The sequence below is a fragment of the Alligator mississippiensis genome, chromosome 3 (genome assembly GCF_030867095.1).
Source record: "Alligator mississippiensis isolate rAllMis1 chromosome 3, rAllMis1, whole genome shotgun sequence".
Lineage (NCBI taxonomy): Eukaryota > Metazoa > Chordata > Crocodylia > Alligatoridae > Alligator > Alligator mississippiensis.
The window spans coordinates 69,881,831-69,905,094 of NC_081826.1; the positions used below are offsets into that span (position 1 = coordinate 69,881,831).

The 23,264-nt window shown below is 39.0% G+C and overlaps 1 protein-coding gene across 12 annotated transcripts in view; it reads right to left on the reverse strand.

Annotated features, from left to right (window-relative positions):
* Nucleotides 1-23,264, reverse strand: part of FAM110B (family with sequence similarity 110 member B) — a 301,139-nt gene that overhangs the window by 174,183 nt on the left and 103,692 nt on the right. Inside the window, exon 1 of one of the 12 annotated variants that reach the window (XM_019498608.2) lies at nt 17,078-17,231. The exons of 9 other annotated variants lie outside the window; for them this stretch is intronic. The gene's annotated coding sequence lies outside the window, so the exon portion shown is untranslated. Of the gene's footprint in view, nt 1-4,624; nt 5,184-17,052; nt 17,232-23,264 lie in introns of those variants that run through there. 2 more of the 12 variants (XM_014606902.3, XR_009460727.1) reach the window with 2 other exon arrangements.

Here is a 23,264-nt window from a genome sequence, read left to right on the forward strand (position 1 = left end):
GAGCAGCCAAGATGGCAGCCATCCCCAGCCCTTGCTGCTGATTGGCTGAAAGGGCTTCCCACTGCACAGCCCCACCCCTATCTGCCAATCAGCAATGAAAGGCAGGGCCACATGACAGACAGCCCTCTCAATCAATCAGCAGTGAGGATGTGGCCACCAGGATCCCTTGGCCAGAAGCATGTCTGTTGGGGGTTGGGGGAAGAAACCCCTGCTGCCCTAAGTCCATGAAAATATTATCTGGCCCCATTTTTGGCCCATGAAATTGGCTACCTGCCTCCTCAGTTTCTGTAATATCCTCCAAAAATTTCTTGCATTTGAGTGACTGTAGGGAAACTGCAAGCCTACCAGTAAAATTCTGTAAAGCAACATTAGATGAGAGGAAGACATACAGAAAATGTTATGCATTATAGACACACACACATGCACATAAATGTATGGACGTATGTTTATTATATATATAAAGAATATTTGAGCAGTTTGGAAAGGTTACTGTGGAATAACTTCCACATCTGAGGGAGAGAAAAACCAAGACATTTACAGAGTTACATATTACTCACAGAAGCAGGGGACATCATCTCTTTATTGTTAATTGCTTTAGGATGTGAGAAGCAGCTCTTTCTTCCTGGGAACCAGGTTATGAAGAATAGGAAGAACAAAAATCAAGAATCATTTAATAGTTTATTGCTTAGCTTGTATAAGCTTATGTAACTGCATGAGTGAAGCCCTCACCTCGCGGAAGCCAATGGCAAAATTTTCATTGCCTTCAGCAGAGTTCAGATTTCACCCACGTTACTCATTAGAAGCATAAAGAATTATAAAGCACAGGTCCTGAAAAAAACTGTTGAGTCCAAATTTCTATTACAGTGAGAAGAAAGAAAAAGTATTGTTGTTGTTTGACAAATTTACTAACAGGCTAATGAAATGTCTGCTAAAGTATTCAATCAAAATAATCAAGTGCAAGTGCTCCAACCTAAAATTCTCAGATTGTTCTCTGCTGCCATACTGACTTTCTATTTCTATCTTGCAATTTTTGCAGAGACGGGTTAAACCAAAAGTTTATATACAGTCAATCCTACCCAAACAGAGGAACAAATGGCTTCAGTTTTGCTTTGGACCCATACATGCAAGCTTTGTGTAGATCCTGACGCTTCTTAAATATTATCTGAAAATCTGGCCTTCCTGCTCGGTCTTCCTCATCAATATTTAACCATTTAATCATGCTGACCCCCAACTTCTACTATATACTTTCTAATTTCTTAATAGGTTCCTTTTTTCTTTCTCCTAAGCTATCCCCCACATATTGGGAAATCTCCCAGTTGATATCAGCTCACTCTTTTCCAATATATTTCTTAAAATATTTCATGTTCATTCATTACATAAAAATCCTAAACTTGTGAACAGTGTCTACAGGACTACTCTTGTAAAAATATGCATATGCGTAAGCATTTGCAGGAATGAGGCCTTAGAAGTGAATTGAAAATATTAGTCAAAATAATGTCATTTTTTTCTAAATAAAATTTATCTATGTTGAATAATTGCTGAATACATGCTGAATAAAGTGAGCCTTTTAATTTAATTTTGTTACTCGTTTTTCTAATTTAGGCTTTGGAAATGTGGAATTTTGCCAGCTCCTACTTTTGGTTAATTTTCAACATTCATTCTGTTGGTAATAATATATTTATTGCTGTATTATGCTAGAGGCGAGAGCTTCCATTATGGTTAAGATTCACTTTTAATCCAAATTTCACAAAAATGCTTAAAACATTTTAAAGCTACCATGCTGTGTATGAATTATAAGTATTGAATTTCAAAAATATAGAACAAAGGGACTCCTTCTACTGCAGACATAGCCAATTTTTGGTGTCACAACAGCTGTAAAGAAGAGCCTGGGACATCACTCCAAGTGTGAGTTGGAGGCTTCCATTACAGACACAAGAAGTAAGGGAAGCAGTTAGCAAGAGATAGTCCTGAGAATTTACTGTCTCTGGGAAGAAAAAAAACAGCAATAAAATACAAATACAAAAATGTTCCTTTATTCTGTTTATTTGTGGTGTTCAACAAGCTATAATGTCTTCGTTACACAGACAGATCACCCTTCAAAGGTATTTCAAAAGAAGACTGTGTCAACCAAAGGCAGCAATCAAATCAAAGGTAAAATGCCTAACTGCTAATGTAAGATGAAACACGCCCTCCCCCCTCCCCCGAACGCAGATAAGGATTAAAGGATTTATCTTTGTGCCCATAAAAAGCTATCCGATTTATTTTTGAAGAATCAATAGAAAAATAAAGTTCAAAACTTCCTAGTGGCTGAAACTGACTTGTTACGCATAGAGCCTAAGCAAACCCTCATAAGAGAGATTGGTTTCTTTTATCTTCAAAAAAAGACTCCTTTTACATTCTCTTGCAAGCGCCATCATTTAAAAAAAAAAAAATCTTTTAAAAAATAGCAGTGCCAGGATTTGATGTCAAAACTTGTGAATAAGAGAACAGAATAATAAATAGTATACACTACACACGCTTAAATTCAGAACAAAGGATTTAGGTGGATTTTTTTTTGTACTAAAATAAATTTAAACACCAAATATTTGTAGAAACATACTTAAGTAAAAAACATGGAACTCGGAGATGTGATTGAGTCTCAAATGAAACAAACTACAAGGCTGCAAACTTTCTTGCTAATATTGGCTGACCAGGCTCCTCATTTTCAAACCATGTCTAAATACCTGTAGAGGGGCCTCCATTATCCAACTGGAAAGGAAGACAATTTCAGAAAGACTTGTCAAGGGGCAAAACCTTCCCCTCCATGATTAGACTGTGGGCAAGAGGTACAGCTGGCATGAGAGGGTGGTGCTGGCTGGAGTTGGGGAGGAGAGAAGTCTTGCAGTATATGTTGCTTCCACTAAAATCAGGCACAAAAGACTGATTTGTACTGCCAGCAGAGCATCCTCCGTAACACCCAATTCCAACTCTAATTCTGCAATCACTACCTGAACCCATTTCCTGAATGTTCTAACAGTGATTCAATTAGCATTTCCTAATTTCCACTAAAGTGCATTTTGCCCATTTTTTGTTTCCTGGAATTCTGGAACTAACTGTCTACAGTTTTCAGAAGTTGTGTTACATTATTTTGGGTTATTGGTTCTGTCCATATTGGTCTGAGGACACAGGCAGACAAGGTTCTTTGGGTAAATACGATATCTTTTATTAGACCAACTAAATAGTTGGAAAAGCTGTTCTTTACAAGCTTTTGGGCACAAACACCCTTCTTCAGGCATAAGGAGAGTTTGCTGGTGTTTGTGTGCTCTTTTGGGTGGAAGAGAAGCTTAAGCCAATATGCAAAATGCAGGTCTGTGAAAATGGCAAATACATGGCAGGGAAGATCAGAAGGGATGGGATTCATGGGCAAAACACAGGTAGGTTGCGGGAAGGAGGCACAAAAGAGGGGAATATTGACTGGTTAAAATGTAACTGGTAAAATATAGAGAGGTTACCTGTGGTGAAAGCACTTTTGCAATTTCCTTTTAGACACTATGATCAAGTTCCAGAGTGGTGAAATACAAACCACCACATACAAGAAACCCACAGACCAACATACATATCTACCAAAGCCAACAATCACTCTAACAATACCAAGAAAGCTGTAATATACAGCCAAGCCCTCCACTACCACCAAATTTGCACTGAGAACACTCGCAATCATCACTTCACAAATCTCAAAAGGGCTTTCACTCAACAAGGACACTCCGCCTGAGAGAGAGAGATCACACTTTTGAAAGAGCCACCTGGATACCATGTGAAGAACTGCTACAGTACAAAAAGAAAATCCCCATGAATTGCACACTATTAGTTATGACATACCATCCTTCCCTGGAACCTATGTGGAGAATCCTCAAACAACTGCAACCCATACTAGAAGACCCAATTCTTAAAGAGATCTTCCCAGAACCTCCCAGCCTAGCCTTTAAAATGGGCACTAAACCTCATCACCAGAAGCAAACTTTTTATGGTCCAAAGCACATCAAGTGGATCCAGACCATGCCAGGACAAGAAATGTAAAACCTACCACCACATCTCCAGCACTTTCACAATAACTGTGCCCTACAACAGAACCACCACCATTCCTAGATCTTATACCTGCACCTCCAGAAATGTAATCCCTCATCCAGTGCACTAAATGCCTGATACAAACTATGTAGGGGAAACCAAACAACTGTGCACTGGAATGAACGCACCCCAAAAATCTATCAAAGACAAAAATACCAATTACCTATGGGTGCACATTTCTCACAAAACAACCACTCTCTCTCTAATCTCCCAGTTCTAATCCGCAAGGGGAATTTACAAAACACCTATGAACTTCACTTCACTACTGGATACAAAAAAAATCATGAAGCAAATGTAGACATTGGATTTTTGGCACATTATAACCTGCCTGCCATCTGGCAACCACAGGTAACCTCTACATTTTACCAGTTACATTTTATCATTGGCTGACATTCCCTCTTTTGTGTACCCCTCCACTTACCTGTCTCCTGTCCATTAACTCCCACCCCCTCTGATCTTCTTTGCTATGCATTTGCATTTCTACAGACCTGCATTTTGCATATTGGCTTAAGCTTCCATTCCACTTAAGAGAGTACACAAACACCAGCAGACTCTCCCTATGCCCAAGAGGGCTCAAAAGCTTGTAAAGAGACCTGATTATAGGATCTAACTCTGCTCAGACCCTAAATATTAGAGCACATTACATGGGAGGTGCTTGTGCTCAGTGAAAATAAACAATGCAACTACTGAAAGAAGAGAGGACATTTTTCAAATATCAGATGAGAAGAGTTATGGAACCCAATTTAGTCAATTTCCAGTCATACAGTGTTCATTTCAATACCAGATGGCTCAAAAGCCTTTCCTCGTATGAACAATACTTTTCTTTAATAACCAGATGACAGGTGTGAAAAGTTGTGTTATGATTCTCGACTGTAGGAGGTTTCTTGGAGCACATGTGTAACCACCTCATTGCCACAACAGGAAGTGCTTCAGTGAGATATATTCCATGTCTACTCCACACATTTTCACCTGAACTGCAAACAATGTAGCTGCCTTATCAGGGTGGTGGGTATGTAGAAATACTCTGTCTCTCTCTGTGGCACTCCATGGCACAATATGGAAGTTGTCAAGGTATGTCCCTAGAAACAGATAATGCCTGTAAGACAAATTTGCATCACCACTTCAAACTTGTCTTCCTACAATAATCTCTCTTTCACATCTCTCTTCCAGGATCTTCCAGGCCAGCTATAGCTTAACATGGCCCACACTGAATTCCTTATCTTTCCTCCAAGCTCTCTCCACTCCCATTCTCTGGCTCTACTGGCAATGACACTTCCCTCTGCCAATTAGGCCTTCAGCTTAGAAGTCTTTGGACTTATCCATTCCTCCTTGCTCTCTACATTTAAGTCGCATCTAAATCCTATTACTTTCACCTATATAAAATCTTCAAAAACAAACTCTTCTTGCCACTTAGAATTTAACAAGGTTTTTCTCTTCTATCTTGACAAATATGGTATTTAATCCCTTCTTTCTGGCCCTCCCGATGTCCATGTTCCTTTCAAGGCATACAACACAATTTGGCCATTAAATACATCTTATCCAAGAAAAAATGTCTTCCATTTAAGCCAGCTATCTCAAGTTACTGCTATCTTTCACATTAACAGCTTTACATGCGATTGCCATTTCTGAAAACTATGCGACAAACCTATTAGAAATGTTCTGAGTTAATAAAAGCTTGTTGGATAACTTGTAATTTGGTGGTTTATTGGGTGTTCACTTTCCTAGGAATTACAAATCTTGCTATCCCCTGGTGTCCTGAACAGTGCATCCACCTACTCACCTGGTACCAAAAAGAAATAGGTTCTAATAAGCTATGATCACAGATGTTATAGCATCCTAGAACACACAATCTAACAAGGCCCATATATTCAGGAGTGTTAGAGTGATGTTGCAGCTGTGACAGTCCAGAAATTAGGTAAGAGACAAATATTTCTTAATGTTTTATCTTCCATTGGACCAACTGCACCCGCTGGTATAGAGTTTTTAGAAAATGAAGGATAATCTCTCTACATACAGATTTCATGCCTGCAGAGTAACATCTGAAGATGGGGGTTGTGCCAAGAGGTCAATGTCTGACTGGTTGCAAAATGGCCTGAAAGCAATAGAAGGATTTTTTTTTTTAGCTGTAATAAAGAATCATACAGAAACTGAGATATCATCTGAGAGTCATAGAGTAACAAATTTACTCTTAATCCATTCTGAGGAAAGCAAGAAAATTACCATCTTCTATGGTTACCTTGCTAACTTGAATAGAGACATCTAGGAAAGGATCCTTACAGGCATCTTAGTAATAAACTAAGTGATCAAATGTTTCAGTTACAGCATGAATCAACCCAACTTGGGTCCCAGAAAGACTGGTGTTCCCAACCTGGCCCACTGCTGCTTCTTCCCACTGCCCAGCCATTTTGTTAGATAAATCCCAGCTCCATGGGCTGGATCAAATGGCTCTGTGGGCCAGACCTGGCCCTCAGGCTCTATGTTGCCAACCCCTGAACTCAGAAACTGTGGAAAGGAACTGAAATCATTTGTACTTTTGAGATCCACTCAGTAAGGTAATCAGTGGGGTCAGCAGTTAATTTATTAAAATAACCAGTTCTATATAAAACTTGTCAGAAAATAATAACAGCCATTCTATTTCATTCCTGATTTCATTTGAAAATTCATTAGCTTTGCAGGTTGCTCTAGTTCCATTTGTTCAGTATGCAGAACTCTACAGCAAATCTCAACTTGAAATAATATCTCTGTATCAAAGAGCTGATATAGGAAAACTGCTTGCCTGAGAGACTGGCCAGAGGCCTGCTTGGTCAACAGTTTCAAGACTCCTAATTCCAGGTTTCTTTTTTGAAGGCAAGAGACAAAATCTTTGGACAGGTTCCAAAACCATTCAGTAGTACGTTACAGAAAAGCCAGTGGGTAATAGTACCTATACATGACTGATTGTAAATGACAGATGTATGTGTTTTTGGGGGTGATGGATACACTAGTCCAGGTTTAGCAAACCTGCAAAATCAATGGTAATTCACCAATGTATGGATTAGTATTTGTGTATGGCTTATAAGGATAAATTTGTTTTTTGTGTTAGCTGCAGATTTGCTTTTGATAAGAGTGTAAGCTTATCATACATTACTGAAACTGGCATAGCTAACATGGGCCAGCTACCTTTCAAGAACGCTCAACACTCACCTGCTAATCTTCTATGGCAAACTGTCAAATGGAGTACACTCTTGCGCTGCAGCTAAGAAGAGGTACAAGGACACGCTAAAGGTGTCCCAAGAGTTTCAGTATCAACCCAGTCATAGGAGTAAATCATTTGCAACTGTCCATCCTGGAGGTCATCAATCCAGAACAGAGCACTGGCCTTCGAACAGCAATGCACAGCAAAAGCAATGAAGAAACGCACAGCTGGGAAAACGAAAACCTCTCATACCCAGTCCTCAATGCTTTTCTGCCCCTGCTGCAGCAGATTGTTCAAGGCAAAGATTGGGCTTATAAATCACCTATGTACCCATGCAACCTAGCCTCCACCCCCTCCTTTCTCTTTCCTCTCTTTTCCCCTTTTCTCTCTCTCCCCGTTTCTTTCCCATTTATTTTCTCTCTTCTCGCCCCCCCTGCACTGGATGTGATCATCTTTTCCTGCATCCAGGACAAGAAGCTACAGAAAAAACACTTTTTCTGAACTACAAAGATAGAAATACTTCAAGAAATGTTAACTCTTTAAAAGATTGCACATCACACTAGATAGCAAAACAGTTCAGTGTCTACAATACTTACTACACAACAACATTTTGACCTAGGCAGTTCACAGTACGGACACTAACAGCTCCAATCACAGGAGCTCTATTGGACTATATACTAACAGACTCCCTGTTGATATGTTGAGGGAGGAGGGTAGTGAATTGTGTCTGCCACAGTTATGGGGGACACAGTCTCCCTGACAGTTGTTAAGCTGGGGTTTTAATGAAGGGAAAAAGCAACACCTTTCCTAGCACAGAATCAGAGCTGTCAGCCTCTAGCAGGTCCTTTAGGGCACCAGTGCAGGGAACTTTCCAGGCAGTTAAAAAAAACAACAAAAACACAAATTAACAGGATTCTAAGCCAGTTTCACCTGTGCTATGCAGAACCCTGTAGGCAACAGTGAAACTGTCAAGAATCAGGTCAGTATCATGTTGCTGCTGCTTCCTGGGAATCACTGGCAGTAAAAGCAAAGACTGGGTAAATATTTTTCAAAATGACTACTAGGTTTTGGGTGTCCAACTTAGGGCATTTAATAAAGGGTCAGACCTTCAGAGGATGAGTGGTCAGATTATTCTGAAAACATGCCCCTTTATGGTGCGTTGAATTAGATGTGCAAACCATTACTTACCTTGGCAAATCCTGAACTTGAGATATTAATTGGAAGGGATGATACAAGAAAAAGAAAAAGGTCTAAAAGGGGTAGACACTGACAGTATTTTTTCCTTTCAGTAATGAGGAAATGCAGCAGGAGAAGATAGAGAATGCCAGATGACAGAGATGCAGGTACAAGCTTTATATTTGCCATACTGGACTTATACAACAGGGTCAAAAGATAACACCATGGTAGAAAACTAAGCACCTTTTTCCAGAGCTGGTCTAAAGGCAGAACATTGCTTCTTGCCCTGGACATTGGGCCTTCTTATATTAATTTAGGCCCTTAGCTATAGTGTCTTGCACATTTTTTCAAACTGTAGTTACAGATGGGAGGATAGAAGTAAAGATGTGTGTAAATGGGTAGATGGCTGGATATAGGTCAGCAATGCAGAGAGATTGATGGGGAAAGTTACAAAGGAGATTTGAAGGGGTAAGTAAACCAGACAGAAAAATATAGAGAAGGTAAATATGGGAGTTTAAAGAGAAAGGAAAGAGTAAACAATAGACCCTGAAACAATGAAGAACAAAGATGTTGTCTTACAATTTTATACTCCTGCCTCACATCACAGTATTTGTCTTCCAACAACAATAGCACTGGTAGACCTTCAGTCTCTTTAGCTCTTTCCCCTTTTGAGGATCAAAACTCAAAGGTACTTTGTTATTTGTAGAGGAATTATATTCTATGGTGTACTATAGGAAAGAACAGAGAAAAAAAATTGGAACTGTACCAGGTGAATAAAGAAAAAAGGAAGAGAGTCTTTGTAAGTTAGATTTTTAACATCTGTTAAAAAGAAATGTGTTATAATGTTACATACTAGGCAATACATTACTGTTTTAAATATACAAGGACTTCAGTGTTATTTGTATGACAGCACCGTCCTTTTGGCTAAGTGTTTTTCAAACATGACAAAGAAATAGGCCTTGTACCCAGCAGCTTACATTGTAAATGTAAGCTGTATCAATGTACCACATGTAAAATGTACATCTTTGTAAAATGTACCAATACCTTTATTTTCCAAACTCTGTTCAGATACATTTATTGTGATGACTTCCGCTCCTTAAAAGAAAGGCAGTTTGGTCTAGGGGATAAAGCACTGAACTGTGACTCAGGGGACAAGTAATTTTGCATTGGTGTGGCTCCACTTCTTTTCACGTCCATTTAGATTGAAGACTCTTTAATGTACTAGTGTACAGAACAGAGGACAATTGGACTGGAATGGCTATCCATGTGTTGCTTTAATACTACTGCATTGGGAAGTTGGCCACAGCTAAAGGCAGGAAGGGGTGGAAGCATGGAGCAGGGATTGGGGAGGGGCTGACTAGAAAGGGCTGATACTCCAGCCAGTATTTAGAAAAAAATCAGAGGGCATGCCCCCACAAGCAGAAATGTGCATTTCCCCAGGGACAAGTAGGAGCAGCACACCTTGTGCTGTTCCTATGTGTCCCCAGGAACGCCTGTGCCACATGCGCTCTGTCTGGCACAAGGAACACTGCCCCAGGTAGGGTAGGGCAGACTTAGGCCAATAACTATGCTGGCCCCACCAGCCTTACCTAGGGTCCTGGGGGCCTCTGGGAGTTGCAGCCACAGCACCCCTGCAGCAGAGAGCCTGACCAGCAGCCAGAGTGCAGCTCTGGCCAGACAGGCTCTGGTTTTGGGTAGTGAATCCTGCTGCCATGTGTCCCCACATTTTTTTATTTTATTTATTTATTTATTTTTTTTAAGGAGTTTTTCCTTTCAGTAACGAGTAATGAGTTTTTTGGACCCTGGGACTTTGCAACATGGGGAATGCCTGTAGGTGTGAGGTGTGGCATGTGGCGTCACAGACAGGTCTGCAGTGCCACATACTGCACATCTGCACTCGTCTGGACACACCCAGAGGTTCCTAGCTAAAGGATCTTGCTTTTCTACTTAGTGTCAAACCACAACCCAGATCTGAAGAAAAGAAATAATTTTTTTCTAAACCAGATTGGTAAGAACTGTGGGGACTTCTGCCTCTTTCTGCAGTCTGGAATAGGGGCCGTTTCTGAAGATTGCTTGAGTTTCCTCTGTCATTGCAGTGGCAGAAGACTGGCAGTACCCTTGTCATCCCTATTTTTACCTATGGCATGCTGTAGGTTTTTCTTGAAATTTCTGGTTTTGTGCTTTGTTGTGGTTTGTGAGGGTTTTACAAGACTATTTGGGGGAATGCTACGGGAACTGGCTGTCTGAGAATGCAGGAGATGGGACTTGATGGCCCAAGAGACCTAACAATCTTAACTTCCAAAAAGCTTTGAGCTGAAGAGTTCCTAAAACTTAAAAAAAATTCAAATGCTGAACAAAATTTTGGCTTTCAGACTCATCTCTAGTAAACTGACTTTACATCTTTTACTAGTTATTATTTTGCAGGTTTTAAGCTACAAAACTGGCTATCTTACTAGATAGTTATCTTTCACATAACTGACCAAAATTTGAAATAAAATCCTTTTGATAAGTTACTGTAGGGATAATATGTATTTGAAGCCATGCTTATATGTTGGCATTCAGAATTATGTACCATATACATTTATATAAGTAAAGTAATACTTGATGTAATTAACATTCCAAAAAGACAATTATAAAAAACCCGACAGAACATCAAAATAGCCTTTACTACTATGGCTTGTGCAATGTTTCCACAGCACAGTCTGTCAAATACTATAAGCTAATATTTCACTGAAATAAAGGAGACCGCAGAGTGACTTTAACGCATCACAGGATAACATACAGCATACAATGTAATGATAAATTAATGCCTATAATATACAAATTTACAACATGAATGAGCTAGGTTAGCAAATTTAAATGTTTTAGGGAAAAAACATTTACTACAATGGGCATGTGTGGGTGAAATGGGCATACAAAAAGGCACTGAAAAAGGAATCTTGTTATGAAGAATCTCCTGAAACAACAGTATCCAGGACTATCACTGATAATTATACTTTAATGGCATACGTCACCTGACCTATTAAACACAGGTTTCCATATACACTTGGTTTAAATTGTTTTTGTAATAGGAGTTTGAATTAGAAAGTATACCATTTCCCCAAATTTGCTTTTCATTTGCTATTCCTGAAGTACATATGAAAACAGAGATATAATGATGAGAACAGAAAGAAAAAAGGTACAGGTGTATACTGTAACTTTCCATGTCTGTCTTTAGCGCCTCACTTAGATTTTATGGCAGGAGCCACACTGCCTTCTGCCCTACGGGCCAACAGCTTGCCCACAACCCATGCTACCAGGAGCATGGAAATGTCTTGCCTGCCATGACTTTGATGTAACTGGGAATTTTAGGAGATGTTATCTGATTTCCAGTCCAGTGATGCTCGACAGTCCCGTCTCCTAGTGGGCTAACATGGGCCTCTGCCTCCCCTACACCCCGCCTAGCACCACCCTGTTGTTTCACGGATGTTGAATGTAACGGTGCCTTCTATGGTCACCTCTATCCCTCTCTGACAGCGTCAGGGGTTTCTTCAGGTTTCAATATCTCCTGCTATATCACAATACAGCCTGTCTTAAAGTAATCTAACTTTAGAGAAGGGCAGGAGCTGGAGCTGCAGCTGCCGCTGCTCCCATTCTCCACTCAGAGTTCTGTCACCAATCACTTCTTGCTTCTTTCCTTTCAGGCTTGCTGGGACTCCACATTAACCCCTTGTCATCTGGATCCCATTGTCTCAGCTCAGAGAGGTGATGTGACCCCTCAGTCATGTCTAGGTGCCAGTCCTTTTGCTGAAGGCTGCCACCAGTTGCCCCTTCCAGAGCCTTTGGCTTTCCTGTGTCGCTCCATATGCTGCTGGGAACCCATTTCTGGTTCTGGCTTGGTTTCGGCACACAGCAGCTTTGACTCTACCAGAGAAGCCTGGCCTGCCAATTGGTACTGGCACACACACACACAAAGGGCGTCCATGCCGGGGGCGGCCGCTCCTCTGTATCGGATGTCCACTGCATCGTCAGCTGCCGCTGGGAGTGCAGTTGTGTCCTTTGCAAGTTTGTAGGTGCAGCAGACGCGTCTGCCCTCCTACACACACAAACTTCTTTAATGGTCAGAATCCCCTTCCAAGCATCAAAACCATGCACATCTCATTTGTTGTGTACGCTAGTACAGTTAGCACACCTAACTGATTTTGGCTATCAGTTAAGTATTATGGTAGGGAACATGTCCTCAACTTGTACCTTGAGGCTCTCTGCCTCATCCAGGTATGACAGATTTTGGAGAATAAGGAGAAAACAACTTTTGAGAACATGGTGTTCTCTCCATACACGGTACTTGCATTGTTAGCTAGTGGAAAAATGAGAGGGGCAGTGTTATGATCTTATCCTAGAAGGCTATAGAACCCATTAGCAAAGTCTCATCCCCCAAGAACAAGATTCAGGACCGAGTCTGGTCTCTACACAGGAAGAGTACGATCAAAACACCCAGCAGATACTAGCAGTAGATGCTAACTGTTTCTGACCATATTAATCATTTCAATTGTAGTAATGCCTGGAGGCTCTATCATGATTAGGCCTCCATTAAAATAGGTCCTATACAACCATTTATTATGAGACAGAATCTGTCACAGAGAGCTTAAAAATTAAAAGTAAAAGAAATCACTGTCCCAATCATGCAAGAACCAAACCTAATTCAATTTACATATATATTTATAGAGTTCTAGTAAAGTACTAATAAAATATCTCTAAAATGACAAATATCACCTTTCAGCAATCCTTACTATCCAACTCAAGGGTAGGTGAGAAAAAAACAAAACAAAACTTACGGACACTGTTATTTTACTTATTTTGAGGCAATCCTTGGACTTTACACTCAGATAAATAAGCATCTCGCTGGGGTCATCTAAACCTAGCACTCTTTCCTGCCTATGCAGGGGGTCGGACTCAATCTATTGAGGTCCCTTCTGACCCTAACATCTATGAATCTATGAATCAGATACATTTCATTTGCGTTAGCAATACTAAAAATCATAGGGTATACATGTACAAATCCCACAGAATAAACATTCGGGTAATACCTTAAGTACCTATGACTGTTTTCTTAGCGTCTCTCAGTGCTAGAAGACTACAAAAATGCATTAACCTTAAGAATAATCTTTCCTCCTTAGATCTGACTTTGCTTAAAGTACAGCAAAATTCACTTAGGTATGGAACAGTAAAGAGACATAATACCTTAATAAATCAAAGCTATTGTAGCTGTACTTGTTAGTAGAAGTCAGATTACTGTACATACCCAACCTCTGTCTGGATATCTTTTTAGGAAACTTTAATATGCAAAAAAGGCTGGTACCATTGGGTTATAATGGGATGTTTACTACAACAGAAAAGACACTAAAAAACACATTTAACTGTATAAGAATGTATCTTAAACATAATAGGCAATAAATGATTCTTATCCAACTGCCTATCTGGCATGTAATTGCTGAAACACTACCTTTGATAGCAAAGGTATAATACTTTAAATACTTCTGTATTTTTACTATACCTATTCTTGGGAAATAGGAACCAAGTTTTCATTTTCTATCACCACAGTGTAGTTTAATGGGAAAGTTTATTAAGGACTTGATGGAAACTGAGACAGGCCAGAGCCACATCTCAGAGATAAGCAAGTTGTATTTTATAGAAGTCAAAATGCAGAAGTCAGAAGTATTATACAGAAATCAGAATGTGTAATATTTATTTCTTAACAATTTATAGTTTTAATACTTTATTTTAAAAATCACTTACAACATTCCCTTATAAAACTTTGTTGACAACAGACTGAAACATAATGAATTTAATTCTGTTTAAAGCATTTGCAAAGAAAGAGGACAACTTTTTAGACCACATACTATATGACTGGTTGCTGAAATTGAATACATTTGCTTCCCCTACCCAGAAGAAATACAACTGAATAAAAGGGTCACGTATAGTAAAACAACACATTTCTTATTCATAATGATATAAACATCCTTACTGTAAATTACATTGTCAATTCTAGGTTCACGTCAATCTTTGTAGTGGCACCAAAAAAACCCCAACCTGTTATTTGAAGAAGAAAAATCTATGTCTAAACTCTTAGAACAACAGGACAGCACACTCATTACCAAGCACAGAACATGCTAACTTGTAAAATATAGACACAACCACTTATTTGAGATAGGCATGTGACAAAAAGCTATTCAGTATTTTATAGCTATACGATATCAGTCCAATTAGTTAATTGAGTTAAGTATACATCATAAGGGGCGTCTTTACATGTGCTCTGGGGTGGGGAAGGAGGCAGTTTTAATCAGAACAGCTCTCAGGGGCTGCTGTAATTAAAATGCCTGCAGTGTCTTGTGTGTTCAGTGTCCTACACTTCAAAATGGCAGTGGGGGCACTTTAACTACAGCTCATTGAAGCTTTAACTAAAGTTTTAGTTAAAGCGCCCCCACCACCATTTTGAAATGTGGGGACACTGAATACACAAGACATTGTGGGCATTTTAGTTAAAGCATCCCCACTGCCATTTTGAAGTGTGGGATACTGAATACACAGTACACTGCGGGCATTCAATGAGCTTTAATTAAAGCGCCCCCACTGCCATTTTAAAATGTAGGGACGCTGAATAAAAGTGACACTGAGGCTGCTGGAGCATTCTAATTGGAACGCTCCAGCACACTCGATTAATCAAGTCTGCTCAATCAAGCAGACTCAAGTAATCAAGTCTGCTCTGACATGTCGAAGCAGGGATCGGGCATGTGCATAGGTGCCCAAGCTCTCCATTTTGAATTAAAACATTCTGTATTTGTTAAGTATTTTATTCAAGTAAGGATTTTAACTGCCAGCTTTCCACAACCAGCACCAGTGTCTCCATCTTGTGCTTTTTTTAGAGAATCAGGTCACAAAAGGTCACAAAAATAACTAGAGAATTACTTTAAGGAAGAGCTTTTCTGACATTAACGGGGAGAGATCAACTTAAACACCAATAGAAACATGGTTACTTGGCAATTCTGAGAATACAGTGGAAAATGCTATACACATCCCAGTTCCTTTACATTCTGGTTTGTCACTATCTAGACCTAATTGTTGCTATTCAGGAAAGTTAACAGTTAAAACAATTTACAGAAATAAAAGCACAGACAAAAGGCAGAAAACCTAGATGGACACTGTTCTACACAGGAACGAGATAATCTTAAAAACAATCTTTCTGCTGTGTATGGTACCAGAACCAGGAAACGTACATATTTGTAACTTATAATTGTTGAAACATTTTAACAAAGGTATTTAGACAGAATACCTTTTCTTTTGAATCATCATTTATTGAAACACACACACACACACACACCCCCATTTACTTATAAAGTTGAAAAAGCAACTGATTCAAAAGTACTTTTATGGGTATCTACCCAGAAGGTTATATGGCTTTAATGTTTTAGAAGTGAACAAATTTATTTTGTAGTGTTATAAATGGTACAAACCCATGACTTAATTACTACGTAATGGGAAAAACAGAAAGCCACATTAAAATAGCTACCATTTCTTACACCTTTCTGATACTAGCTGAGGCAGTAGACTGTTACCTCAGACGCATAGTGGCAGAGAGCCAGCTGGATGACTAGTGACTTAATACACAAGTTTGCGTGTGCTCTATATTGTGACACAGACAAAGACATGAACTTTGTTTCAGTGGTCAGGTGCAGTAGTTGACTATCTTCATATGAAACATAGATATTTTTGTACAACTTATTTTCTTCCCTTACAAATAAATCTATACTGTTTTATTAGAAAAGTTCAGAACAACTGATGTCATAAACCTAAAAGTGGTTCAATTAGATTCCTACAAAATTTTAGTATTTATTTTAGAATTCTTGGAATCGGAAAAAAGACTGCCCCACACATTATTCCATTCCATTATAAAAGGCAATTGTTACAATAAACAAGGCTTTGGGCCAGAATTTGGCCTTTAGGAACAATATGCATATAAGCAGCAAAGGGCATGCTGCAATTTACCAATTTAGGTCTTGGTTTCTTCAGTCACTTAATAGGAAATTCAGAGAGTAAAACAAAGAATCCACCCAAACATGAAGGCTACAAGCATCTCTGTTGAAAGAACAATAGCTTATTACTACTCACTCCTCAGTCTCTTTGTCAAAAAAAGAAAAAAAATACTTATTCTCCTGATCTAGTTATATAGCCTCACTCAAAATTATTTTTTAAAATGATCTATTATTTACTAGATTCATCTTCCTATCCAGAAAGTCGTATGTGCTCTTAATTTAATTGTTCTGCAAAAAGATCCAGATTAATGCAATACTGACATCACCATAACAAAAGGGAACCAATAAAATGACTCACATGCACAGGCTCAAGATTTCACATGAAAGCAATTTCCCATTATAAATATACTCTATTTCCCTGCTAAATCCACTCTGTAATGATATGTTTTGTAATCTGATGGCTATCCCACTGGAGTACACATGATATTAATGAAAGCAAGATCAAATTAAATAGATGACATGATTAACAGTATTCATTTCATGCATGACTGTGTTTTACCGGAGAGATAAAGACCTGAAAGTAATTACCATTAACTGAAACTCCTTCACTGACCTCTGCTTGCAGCTAGCAGTCCTTAAGTACTGATGTTTTATAACAAAGACCAATGCCTTTCATCTGTAGGCTCTCTTTTATGCTACAAGCTGAGTACCTTCACCGTTGCATGAACACAGTACCTCTGTATCTATGTCTGTAATGCAGCATAAAGATTACTGTGGAAACCTATCAAACTGGCAGGCAGCAATGTCAGCAGCCAATGAGAGAAAGGCACATGCAGAATCCAGCACATGCTCTCTGAGGCTCAGATACTGTCACCACTGTTTAGCAGGCTGCTAATCTAATTATAGCTGTTTGCTAGCCCAGTGCTGTTGAAGCAGAGCACAGGAAGAAATGAACTTTCAATAAATTAAGCCTTTAGACAAAATTGCCAATTTTAAGCATTTAACTTTAGATCTTCTATAAATTGAAACTAAAATTTGCATACTAAAACTGGTGTAGAAACTTTGTTTTTTCCTGACCTCTGAAAACATGAGAAATATTTAGCAACATGCTTTCAGAAACTAACTTCTTATAGTGCATTCATTACATCTGATACAGGATTAAAATGATGAAAATGCAGTCGTTTATTCCACCTTTATAAACTCTTATATATGCATTATCAACTTGTTCAAAATGTATACAGTGCTTACCATTAACAACTTAGACTCAAAAATCAACAAGGTACTTAAGAATGTGGCTTCCAGCATGTGAATAATCCAACCAAAGGCATGCATTTAGATTATATATGTGATTAAATCCTCAGATGACTTGGGGTCTTGCGTATATTGGTAAACAATAGCTGTAATCAATCTTTGGAACAACTACAGTGGAATGCCAAGCACGTTGCTGCTGTCGTGCAAAACAACTAATCAATATGGAAAATATTAAACATGAACTCCACAAATGTATGGTGAATATAATCCAACATATTTTAAAATGCATCTAATTTATTCACATTTAGTTCCATAAACTAATGTTATGGACTCTCAAACAAAGCACTTTTTTTTTTTTATGCATCTGATTTTTAAAAATGCTGGAAAAGTTCCATAATTCATAATTTTACATTCTGTGTTTCAGACATACAATAATAATAAGAAAGCATAAGTATCTAAAATTTAGTAGTCTTTGATACTGTAAGTCAAATTTTGTTTTTGTCAACACTATAATACACTATTTTATACAGTTTTCAAAGGATCACATGCAGTTAAAATTCAAGTGATCACAATTTTCAAACTTGAGTGTCTAAAATTAATGGAACATTAAGTAAACAGAACAGCCTGATTTTTAGAGGGGTTGAATGATAAGGGGGCTTAACTTTAATGTAAACCAGCAGATTGCCTTGGTGCTCATCACTGCTAAAGATACGGTTCCTTTTTTTTTTTTTTTTTTAGATATCCAAATATACAAGCATTTGGCAATGGTGTTTAAAATGCTTACCCATGCCTATTTATTCATATGTAAAACAACTCCCCCTCACATAGGCCTAAAACTCACTGCATTAATTTTTTACTTTCTTATCACTAGCACCATACAATATTAACCACTCTCATACTGTATGGTATTAAAGATTTATAAATGTTTTTGATACATCATTCTTATGTTGGCAACAAAAATAAAATTTGCTACTCCATAAAAGTGGTTAGCACAAGACTTTCATATAGTATCAGCACAAGTCCAAATTTTCTGATAATATGTAAATAACTGAATCACAATTTTCTTACAGTGAAAACTGTTTATAAATACCTGTTATGCTGTACAAGTACTAGATTACATTTCTAAAAGGTACAAACGTTCAAAATTACATATGGCCAGGGATCAAAAGTGGAATGCAGTCAGCATGACATTCCATCCTTGCCTTCAACTTCTGTTCATTATTGATCACATTCTAACAAAGTTGAGGTACCCAGTACCATATCCCTAAATCAAAACAAGAGACAAAAAGACAAACATATCCTCATCTTGGAGGATTATGATTTTCTTTTCTTTTTTAAAGCCTTCCTCGGAGAGCAAAAAGATTCCAGTTATGCTTCTATCTTCTTGGGATCTCTAAGTTTTTATATTTGTGTTCATCACAGTACTGTAGAAATTATTATGTTCGACACTGCATTAAGTCAGGTCAGTAAGAGGGACAAAGGTATACAAAAGTTAAAAAACTAGTTTTTAGCAGCACTGAACATTCATGTCTCCAACTGAAAATGATTAGATGTATAGGCATTTAAGAACAAATCCCTCTAGAAATTGTCTAAAATCTTTGTGCCAATCTTTGTGGCAAAAAAACAATTTTCCTGAAGCCTAACGCTATAACATAATATCTATCAAGGCTCAGTGCCTGTATATTATCAAGCAGAACATAAAAAGCTCAAAAAATTCAAGAGAGCTCTTTTTTAACAGCTCTTACCTAGTACAGAATCAAGCATTCACAGCTTACCCAGACTCATGGCTTTTATGTATGAGGGAACCCCCTCCCCACACACATCTTACCATCCTCTTTCTGTGAACAGATTGCCAAGAATATTAGGCATTTGTCTTACACTAGGGTGTAAGTAGCCAGTTCTCATTAAAAGTTTTGATGCAAAAAAGGGACTTCGCAAATAGGTCCTTTTGATAAAGGCCATACTCAGATGTAACCACAGTAGCGATATCAAATGATACCAATATAAGCCATCATGATGCAACTGATACAGTTTTGTAGTAATAAAAGTGTAGCTGAACCACTCCAACTTATAACTGAACTACAGGGTCAAAGTTCAAGTGATTTAGCTAACTTGTATTGCTACAGCCTCATGCAGCTATAACAACATAACAGCTGATGCACGCTCCTTAGCAGCAGCTGTCCCTCCCCTTTTAAAAAGTGGCTAAAACATAAGTTTCTCTATCCTCTGACAAGGTTCTTTGGGTGAATCTTTTATTAGACCAACTTAAGTTAACTTAAGTTGGTCTAATAAAAAGATATCAGATTCACCCAAAGAACCTGGTCTGCCTATGTCCTTAGACCAACACGGCTACAAACTACACCCCTCTATCCTCTCAGATTCTGGTAGATACAAACTTTTCTAATAAGCAGTAGCAACAACTACCTGGATGGAAGGGAATTAGGAAGGAGAGGAGTTCAAGGAAAGGAGGCAGTGCAAAGAAACTCAGTTTCTAAAAAGGTTTGTTGAAGATGGTATCTAAGGAAGCAGACTGCTATGTTGTAATACTTCCTAAAGGAGTTTTCTAGGTATAGATATGTTAGTTGCTGGGACTGTGGAGTGTTATTTAAAACAAGCAGTCTAACAATTTCAGAACTCTACAAAAAGTCTGTGTACAGGCTTTCTTAAAATAACCAGACCTGTCCCTAAAGAAGGATTCATCTATACCAGTGAAGTACCTCTTATTCTTTGTGGGAAGGGCTATGGAACTTGGTTATCCTATACTATTCATGACTTAGTTTTAGACAGATGATACATCTAGCTACTAAATTAAGGAAGCAATGTGTTAGAACGAAAAGTTTTTTTCAAGTTTAACTGCATATGAAGTTGAGTTTAGTTTAAATGGTTTCATATTTGGCAGGAAATCTAATTTATTAAATCTGAAAGTTACGGATAGGAAGTTACTCAAAAAACTATCCATAAACATTTTGAGTAACTTCCTCTTGGGACCCTATCAATTAAGTTGTTGAATGCCATCAGGTCTCACTTAAATTTGTAAGAGCATAGGTCTCCTAGGACCTCTCAGAGGTGCCTAGCACCTTATAGTAATGAGTCCTGAGTTGTTCTCAAGCGATGATGAAGTGCGCTTCTTAGCTGCTTCATCTTGTCTTGTACTTCCACACAAATCTGTTCTCATATTAAGAAATGCAGGAGAATGAAAAACAAACTTTGAAGAACAAAAACAATCATTTTTAAGAGTTTGATATTTTGTCCTATTCATTAGCTAAGGTCAAAGAATGCTACAAAACTACACTTTCCATCTAAAACATGAAACAACATTCTTAGTCTTAAAAGTTAATTCAGAAAAAAATATTTTCTCTTAAGAAAGGGAACTGCTACATTTCATTCTTTAGTCCTTGCACTAATGTTTGCCTCGATTTTAAACATTCAAATACAAGTCTGCCATAAAGAGAACAAATTTAGCTATGCCACCTCTGTGGTCAGCTTCTGGCCATTTGTCAGCAGAGCTATGGACACATTCAAAAAGTCCAAGCCTGAATTGATTCAATCTTTGCAGGTTAGTCTAAGCTGTGCAACTTAAACTGCTGAATAACTGGACAGACATTCTCTGTTAAATTAGGAAATGCAGCCACATTTCTGCAGTGGCTCAAGCCAGAAGCCAGGGGGTACCAGAGCATGCCTGCCAGCCACTGGCAAAGGGGAGGGAAGAGAGACACCCTCCAAGGGTTTCACTCCTCCATGCTGAAGCAGAGGGGGCATGGCTAGGCATCAGCCATGGCTAGCACACCACATTGGATGCCAGTCACCAGCCTGGGGTGGGGCAGCTGCTGCCAGACTGAGCAGTGAGGATGGGGAAAAAGTCCTCTCTCTGAAGCAAGCATGTATTGAACGCATCAGTTTGCAAAGCATATAACAGGGAACTACCAAAAATCTTCACCTAAGCTAAGATACAGCCCAGTAAAACACAGCATACACAACAGTCTAACTTAAAATATAAACCAGGAAGACAAGAGAAAGCTTTGCATAAGATTACTAATCCTGAGAGCAGAGTTTCTGCTTACAGCCAAGCATTGAGAAAGGCTTTTTTTTATTTTGTTTTTTTATGTAATCCCACCTTTTACAGGTTCTGCTTTATAATATAAATATAGCTCTCTGTATTCTTTGGTGAAACTGTCTGCCACTTCCCTTAACTACATCTCCAGCACATGTGTGATGATTGTCAGGTCTTTGCCAACACTTCCCACCTCTCAGTCTGGTCCTACAGGGCTTAGCTCTGGGCTCACAGGTACAGGGCTTGGATCTGCACACAGGGAACTAGCTTGCCTCTTTCCCCTGCTCTGGGACCCACTGTGGAATGAATCCCCTCTCTGCCTGGCTGCGAGCAAGCTGCAGAGACTGCAGCCAAACCTCCAGGGATTCTGGGAGAGAGAGGGGAAGAGGGAGGAATGAACTCTGTCCCTACCTGGCTACAGGCAAGCTGTGGAGGTATGGCTGGGTCTGGCAAACCCTAGCTGTGGTCTGCAGGGTTTGCCAGCATGGGGGAGGGGGGGAGAGGGGACAGATGGAAGAATTTGCCTCAGGGGCCATGGCAGGCCAGTATCTGGCCACGCCCTGCCCCTGCTCTGGCTAGAGAATAGAGGGGAGGGGCCAACCCAGCTCCCTGGAGCAGAAAGCAGAGCCCCACCCAGCCCAGAGAGCATGCTGGGATGCTGGAGGTACCTGATTTAACTTAAACCAGGAAGGGTGAAAAGAACATGGCCAAAGAACAAGTGTCTGAAAAGTGAACAAGGAAAAAAAAAAAGGGGGGGGGGGAAACGTGCACTTAAATGGTAGCGAAAGAAATTAGGAAATTATCATTTCACCCATTTTTTGGAACTGTTCCACCATTCGTTTCACAAACAAGAAAAACAGGTGTTCACATAAAAAGATGTTATGCACAATGCTTGCATTGAGGCAGAAATTTAGTTTTGTGACTACCATGAATTAAAAATGGTAATAAAAAAATTCACTGCGTACTTCTGCAGTACCTTTTCTGAGGATTCCATATGAATAAAAACAAATCAAGATGTGAATACATGTAGATTTCCTGTCAGCTTTCTGGCTCATGGTGGTAACCATGTCACCTTCTTTGCATCCCCCTTTTCTACCACATCAAGTACAAACAATATGTCTTCATTTATAAGACCCTTTGGCCATGTCTCTACCACCTCTGTGCCAATCCTGGGACTGCTGCCGGGAAGCAAGCACTCTCTTCCCACTCAATCCTGCTCAGTGCAAACTCAAGCTCAAATATTAGACAATATACTTGGTTAGTCATTCTTCATGCTTGGTCATGAGTGTAAAGACATAAGCATGACAGAAGATGGAAACATGCCCCAGACAGAGCCTGAAGAAAGGGATGGGTTTGTGCTTTCCCCCCAGAGCATTACTATTTTTCAAGCTCTGTTTATCTGTATAAATTATACATACTGGATACAGATACTTTGCCTACAATAACTACCCAAATAACGTTGATAAAAATGCATGGGTTTTATTTACTGGCCATGTTT